Genomic DNA, 7,807 nt, shown 5'->3' with positions numbered 1-7,807 from the left:
GATGCTTGATACGTCTCCAATGAATCTATAATTTTTGATTGCTCCATGCTATGTTATCTACTGTTTTGGGCAATATTGGGCTTTATTATCCACTTTTATATTATTTTTGGGACTAACCTATTAACTGGAGGCCCATCCCAGAATTGCTGTTTTTTTGCCTATTTCAGTGTTTCGAAGAAAAGGAATATCAAACGGAGTCGAAACGGAACGAAATCAACTGGAGAAGTTATTTTTGGAAGGAAAGCTACCGGATGGACTTGGACCCCACGTCAAGAGCCAAGGGAGGTGCTCACGAGGGTGGGGGCGCCCCCCCTAGGGCGTGCCCCCCTGCCTCATGGGGCCCCCAAAGCTCCACCGACATGCTTCCTGCACCCATATATACCAACGTATCCTAAAACTTCCAGAAGAGACAATAGATCGGGAGTTCTGCCGCCAGAAGCCTCCGTAGCCACCGAAAACCAATCTAGACCCATTCCGGCACCCTGCCGGAGGGGGCAATGCTTCCCCGATGGCCATCTTCATCATCCCGGTGCTCTCCATGATGAGGAGGGAGTAGTTCTCCCTCGGGGCTGAGGGTATGTACCAGTAGCTATGTGTTTTATCTCTCTCTCTCTCTCGCGTTCTTGAGGTGATACGATCTTTATGTATCGCGAGCTTTGCTATTATAGTTGGATCTTATGTTCTCCTCCCCCCTGCTCTCTTTTAATGAATTGAGTTTTCCCTTTGAAGTTATCTTATCGGATTGTGTCTTTAAAGATTTGAGAACACTTGATGTATGTCTTGCCGTGCGTATCTGTGGTGACAATGGGATATCACGTGATTCACTTGATGTATGTTTTGGTGATCAACTTGCGGTTCCGCCCATGAACCTATGCATATGGTTTGGCACACTTTTTCATTGTGATTCTTCGGTAGAAACTTTGGGGCACTCTTTCAGGTCCTATGTGTTGGTTGACTAGATGAATCTGAGATTGTGTGATGCATATCGTATAATCATACCCATGGATACTTGAGGTGACATTGGAGTATCTAGGTGACATTAGGGTTTTGGTTGATGTCTGTCTTAAGGTGTTATTCTAGTACGAACTCTAGGGCTGTTTGTGACATCTATAGGAATATCCCAACGGATTGATTGGAAAGAATAACTTTGAGGTGGTTTCGTACCCTACCATAATCTCTTCGTTCGTTCTCCGCTATTAGTGACTTTGGAGTGACTCTTTGTTGCATGTTGAGGGATAGTTATGTGATCCAATTATGTTATCATTGTTGAGGGAACTTACACTAGCGAAAGTATGAACCCTAGGCCTTGTTTCCTATCATTGCAATACCGTTTACGCTCACTTTTATCATTAGTTACCTTGCTGTTTTTATATTTTCAGATTACAAAAACTATTATCTACTATCCATATACCACTTGTATCACCATCTCTTCGCCGAACTAGTGCACCTATACAATTTACCATTGTATTAGGTGTGTTGGGGACACAAGAGACTCTTTGTTATTTGGTTGCAGGGTTGTTTGAGAGAGACCATCTTCATCCTACGCCTCCTACGGATTGATAAACCTTAGGTCACCTACTTAAGGGAAATTTGCTACTGTCGTACAAACCTCTGCACTTGGAGGCCCAACAACGTCTACAAGAAGGTTGTGTAGTAGACATCACGCGCCGTGCAGGACCCCAAGAAGATGGCGTCGCATCAGGGGCCTCGTCAGGATCAGCGCCCGCTCCAGGGGTGCCCTCCTCCACACTATAGGAAAGCGCACCCGGCACCCTCCTCAGGAAAGGCTTGGGGGCTCTCTTCTGGAGGGCCTCAGACCTTGCCAATCTCACGAGGGAGGCGCTTGGGCACCACTTGGAAGCGTGCTTCACGACACGTGTTCCTCAGGAGAGCATGGGGCAAGGAATGCCCACCACCCAGGAGTTCATCACCAAGACCACCCAAGAGCTACAAGACGCAAGAGCCATGCGTGGCGACAACCGCTCATAGAGTGTGGATCACCACCCAGGCAAGGGTGCTGAGCTACGCGCCTGCATCAGCATCCCAGGGCTAAATAGGGTCGCATCTCAGCAACGCTTCTGGCCATCGCGCACGGGCCGATGTGAGGGCCCACCACACATCTTTGTTCGCATGCCCTTCAGCTTGCCGAGCGTGGCATCGGCCCATCAGCGCCATGTGCGGCAAGTCCAGGCGGCTCAGGAGGCCAGGTTCCACGCCGTTCGGGAGGAGATGGCAACGTCCTTCAGGGAACCTCCCGAGCTCCCAGAGCCTCCCGAGGTTCAGGGTCCCGGTGGCTCATGAGGAGTCATTTCTTCGACGCGTGGCTTTAGCTGCACCAGCTCTACTTCGTCTACAGACCCAGGTGACATCTTCCAAGTTCATTTAAGCTGGGAGCGCCCCTCGGGCTGCACTATTCCTAGGACGTGTGGGTCCGTCCCTGTGGCATGTATCCCTTTTACTTATGTCTTTTAGCTTACCTCGTTGGGGCCGCCCCTCGGGCTGCATCATCCCCACGCCGCTCGGGCCAGACTCGGTGGCATGTATCTTCCTGCATTTATCCAAGTCAATCTGCTCTTCGTGCTTAACCTGCCGACTGCTATCACCTATTTTATCACCACACGCCACGGGTCCGTTCACCCCATGCAATTTGCTTGCACGTTAAAAGGGGGGGCTCCTGAGCATCGCAACTCAGGAGCTCTTACTGGCTCTCCATCCCTCATCCCCTGACCTTGACCACGGCATCGCGACCTGGCATACCAGCGGCGGCTGAGCTCGCTCGAGGGCCGGGACCTGAGGACATAGAGTGCTTGCATCTAACCACCTTTCGGGGACATACAGTCACCAAGACTCAAGACTAGGCGCAACCCGCCTTGAGGTAGGGCCTCGTGAGTCCCGCGCTGGCTCATGAGTGCCCATATACACCTCGCAGCCCTGCTGTGCAAGCCACGTGTCAGGGCGGGGCTGTACACGCCCCGGGGGCTCCTCCCCGAGGGGAGCCCCCATCCCACGCCCAAGTGAAAGCTCCATGCTCCGCGCTGGCTGTCGACACTGCCGAGGAGTGGCTATGCCCGTGCACAAGTGAAAGCACTACGCTCCGCATTGGTGATAAACAACTGAGGGCGACCCCACGGTAGTACCAACCTCAGGGAGACCAGAGCTCAACGCCCAGCCTCACCACGACGCCTCCCCTCGGGAGAGTCGCGCGAGGGGGTGGGCACGGGGTCTGCGCTCGGGTCACGCCCAAGCGCACGCCACTCAACCAGGTCCCCCGGACCTGGGCATCACGCACCCCTCCCGAGGCCTCAACGAGGGCATGTATGGAAATTGTTTGAACGTCAAGGGGGACTTGTGAGCATCGCGACTCAGGAGCCTAACTGGTCACATAGCCCCTCACTCCTTGGTCTGTCATGGTCTCCAATCGGCCCAACGGCGGTTGAGGTATGCACAGGGCCGGGCCCTGCCGACGTAGAACATTAATCTATCCTCACGAACTCTCCCTATATGCTGTTCGCACGTCAAGGGGGACTCCTGAGCATCGCGACTCAGGAGCCTAACTGGTCACGTAGCCCCTCACTCCTTGGACCGTCCTAGTCTCCGGTTGGCCCAATGGTGGTTGAGGTATGCGCGGGGCCGGGCTCTGCCGACGTAGAACAAGGCAAATAAGGAAGGAATCGCAGAATCTCAAAGCAAATATTACAAGCATACTGTTCTCACAATACCAAATGAAAAGTCTAAACGCCTCCATGAGGCCTGATGTATGTCACAGGAATAAAACAAGGAGAATAGCCGTGGGTCACCCCTGGATGTCGTTGTCGCCTGCGGAAGGAGCTCCCCTGTGGGCGACGGTGTCTTCACCTTCGCCACCAGCCGCAGGATCCGTGGCATCACCATACAAAGAATCGGAGACAAAGCCATGGAACTTCCCCAGCAAAGCATCCACTTGACCTTGAACGGCTGCGACGGTGGTCTCGTAGAGGTCTTTAGCCACAGGCTCCAGCAGCTCGTCAAACTGGGCGTTGGGGTCGCGGAGGTGCATATGGCCGAGGACGCGGGTAAGAGTGGCTGAAGACAGAATGCGAGCTTCCGCCTCCGCCATGGGACCGAGGCCTTCAATGACCTCCTCAAGCGCCTTCACCACGAGAGGAAGCAGCTGGGCGGGGCCGCTCTCGTCGGTATCCAGCGGCTTCTCCAAGCCACGCTCGTAGAGCGTCTTCAGCGCCTTTCGAGATCTCTTCTCGATATCGGCGAAGGCCACACGGTCTTCGGCCAAGACCCACGCCTTGGTGTTGAGATCAGCATCCTTCGCCCCATCTTCCGCTCCAGCTCTTCCAACCGGTTGCGCTCGGCAACCTGCCTCTTCCCCAGCTCCGCTAGCTCAGCATCACGATTCTTGACGGCTTCCTCCTGGGCCTTCATCTCCTTCTCCTCTGCTTCACGGCAGCGCGCCTCTTCGGCGTGCATATCGCGCAGGCTCTGCAACTCGCCCTCCAGCGCCTGGCAGCGGTCTTGGGCGGCCTTGGCTTCTTTCAGCGCCGCCTCACAATCGGCTGCAGCACCGACGGCTCCTTGCTTCTCTCTCTCGGAAGCCGCAACAGCCTGGCTCAGCACCGCGCGTACCACCAGGTCAGAATGAAGCCAGCCGGAGGCCAACTCCAGACGCCCGGCCACCAGGCGCGGGTCAGCGCTCAGGAGATCCACCTGCAGTTGGGTCATCTCTGAAAAGGCACGCTCCAAGACGGCATCATGAGAAGAGGAACCAAGGAGTGGAGGCGCAGCAGTAGGAGGAAGTGGCGCCGTCACCAGGGCTTGGGAGACCACGGGCTCTAGAGCAGCTAGGACCTCATCAGCCGCGCCAAGTACCGGCACCTCCGGAGCTAGCGGGCCCATGGGGCTGACTCCATGCGACGGGGCTCCTCTTGGCCCCGTGAAGACGACCAGGCGGGGGAGGCACGGGCAATGTTGCCTCCTTGCTCAGCGAAGGGAGGCACAGATGCCTTACTGCTACCTCTTTTAGCACTGCGTTGGTTTCCCCCGAAGAGGAAGGGATGATGCAGCAAAGTAGCATAAGTATTTCCCTCAGTTTTTGAGAACCAAGGTATCAATCAAGTAGGAGGCTACACGCAAGTCCCTCATACCTGCACAAAACAAATAAAACCTCGCAACCAACGCAAATAGGGGTTGTCAATCCCTATAGGGCCACTTATGAGAGTGAGATCTGATAGATATGATAAGATAATATTTTTGGTATTTTTATGATAAAGATGTAAAGTAAAATAAAGGCAAAGTAAATAGCAAAGTAAATAACTAAGTAGTAGGAGATTGATATGATAAAGATAGACCCGGGGGCCATAGGTTTCACTAGTGGCTTCTCTCGGGAGCATAAGTATTCTACGGTGGGTGAACAAATTACTGTTGAGCAATTGACATAATTGAGCATAGTTATGAGAATATCTAGGTATGATCATGTATATAGGCATCACATACGAGACAAGTAGACGGACTCCTGCCTGAATCTTCTACTATTACTCCACTCATCGACCGCTATCCAGCATGCATCTAGAGTATTAAGTTAAAACAGAGTAACACCTTAAGCAAGAAGACATGATGTAGAGGGATAGACTCATGCAATATGAAGAAAACCCCATCTTGTTATCCTCGATGGCAACAATACAATACGTGCCTTGATGACCTTACTGTCACTGGGAAAGGACACCGCAAGATTGAACCCAAAGCTAAGCACTTCCCATTGCAAGAAAGATCAATCTAGTAGGCCAAACCAAACTGATAATTCGAAGAGACTTGCAAAGATAACCAATCATACATAAAAGAATTCAGAGAAGATTCAAATATTATTCATAGATAGACTTGATCATAAACCCACAATTCATCGATCTCAACAAACACACCGCAAAAAGAAGATTACATCGAATAGATCTCCACAAGAGAGGGGGAGAACATTGTATTGAGATCCAAAAAGAGAGAAGAAGCCATCTAGCTACTAACTATGGACCCGTAGGTCCGAAGTAAACTACTCACACTTCATCGGAGAGGCTATGGTGTTGATCTAGAAGCCCTCCGTGATCGATGCCCCCTCCGGCGGAGCTCCGGAACAGGCCCCAAGATGGGATCTTGTGGATACAGAAAGTTACAACGGTGGAATTAGGGTTTTGGCTCCGTATCTGATCGTTTGGGGGTACGTGGGTATATATAGGAGGAAGAAGTATGCCGGTGGAGCAACAGGGGGCCCACGAGGGTGGAGGGCGCGCCTGGGGGGCCCACGAGGGTGGAGGGCGCGCCTGGGGGGGGGGGCAGGCGCGCCCCCCTACCTCGTGGCCTCCTATTGATTGGCTTGACGTAGGGTCCAAGTCTCCTGAGTTGTATTCGGTGAGAAAATCACGTTCCCGAAGGTTTCATTCCGTTTGGACTCCGTTTGATATTCCTTTTCTTCGAAACCCTAAAACAGGCAAAAAAACAACAATTCTAGGCTGGGCCTCCAGTTAATAGGTTAGTCCCAAAAATAATATAAAAGTGGATAAAAAAGCCCGATAATGTCCAAATAGTAGATAATATAGCATGGAGCAATCAAAAATTATAGATACGTTGGAGACGTATCAAGCATCCCCAAGCTTAATTCCTGCTCGTCCTCGAGTAGGTAAATGATAAAAACAGATTTTTTGATGCGGAGTGCTACTTGGCATAATTTTAATGTAATTCTTCTTAATTGTGGTATGAATATTGAGATCCGAAAGATTCAAGACAAAAGTTCACATTGACATAGAAAATAATAATACTTCAAGCATACTAACAAAGCAATTATGTCTTCTCAAAATAACATGGCTAAAGAAAGTTATCCCTACAAAATCATATAGTCTGGCTATGCTCTATCTTCACCACACAAAATATTTAAATCATGCACAACCCCGATGACAAGCCAAGCAATTGTTTCATACTTTTGACATTCTCAAAACTTTTTCAATCTTCACGCAATAATTGAGCGTGGGCCATGGATATAGCACTATAGGTGGAATAGAATGGTGGTTGTGGAGAAGACAAAAAGGGAGAAGGTAGTCTCACATCAACTAGGCGTATCAACGGGCTATGGAGATGCCCACCAATAGATATCAATGTGAGTGAGTAGGGGTTGCCATGCAACGGATGCACTAGAGCTATAAGTATATGAAAGCTCAAAAAGAAACTAAGTGGGTGTGCATCCAACTAGCTTGCTCATGAAGACCTAGGGAAATTTGAGGAAGCCCATCATTGGAATATACAAGCCAAGTTGTAACACCCTCGATGCGGCTATATCTCCCACGTGTCGAAGCACGACTTAGAGGCATAACCGCATTGAAAGCAATGTCGCAAGTGAGGTAATCTTCGCAAACAACCCATGTAATACAATAAGGGAAAAGATACTTAGTTGGCTTACAATCGCCACTTCACACAATTACATGAATAAGGCATTACATCATCCAAATACACTCAAGGTCCGACTACGGAACCAAAATAAAAAAAGACTACCCCAAATGCTACACAGATCCCCGATCGTCCCGATTGGGCTCCACTACCGATCAACTAGAACGAAACAACACAAAGGACAAGATCTTCATCGAGCTCCTCCTGAGCTTGGTTGCGTCACCTGCTCAGTAACATCAGCACCTGCAAACTGGTTTTGGAAGTATCTGTGAGCCACGGGGACTCAGCAATCTCGCACCCTCGCGATCAAGACTATTTAAGCTTATGGGTAAGGTAAAGGTATGAGGTGGACCTGCAGCAAGCGTCTAGCATATAGGTGGCTAACTTATTTGCA

This window comes from Triticum urartu, chromosome 2 (assembly GCF_003073215.2).
Source record: "Triticum urartu cultivar G1812 chromosome 2, Tu2.1, whole genome shotgun sequence".
Taxonomy (NCBI): domain Eukaryota; kingdom Viridiplantae; phylum Streptophyta; class Magnoliopsida; order Poales; family Poaceae; genus Triticum; species Triticum urartu.
This window is presented reverse-complemented; position numbering follows the sequence as displayed.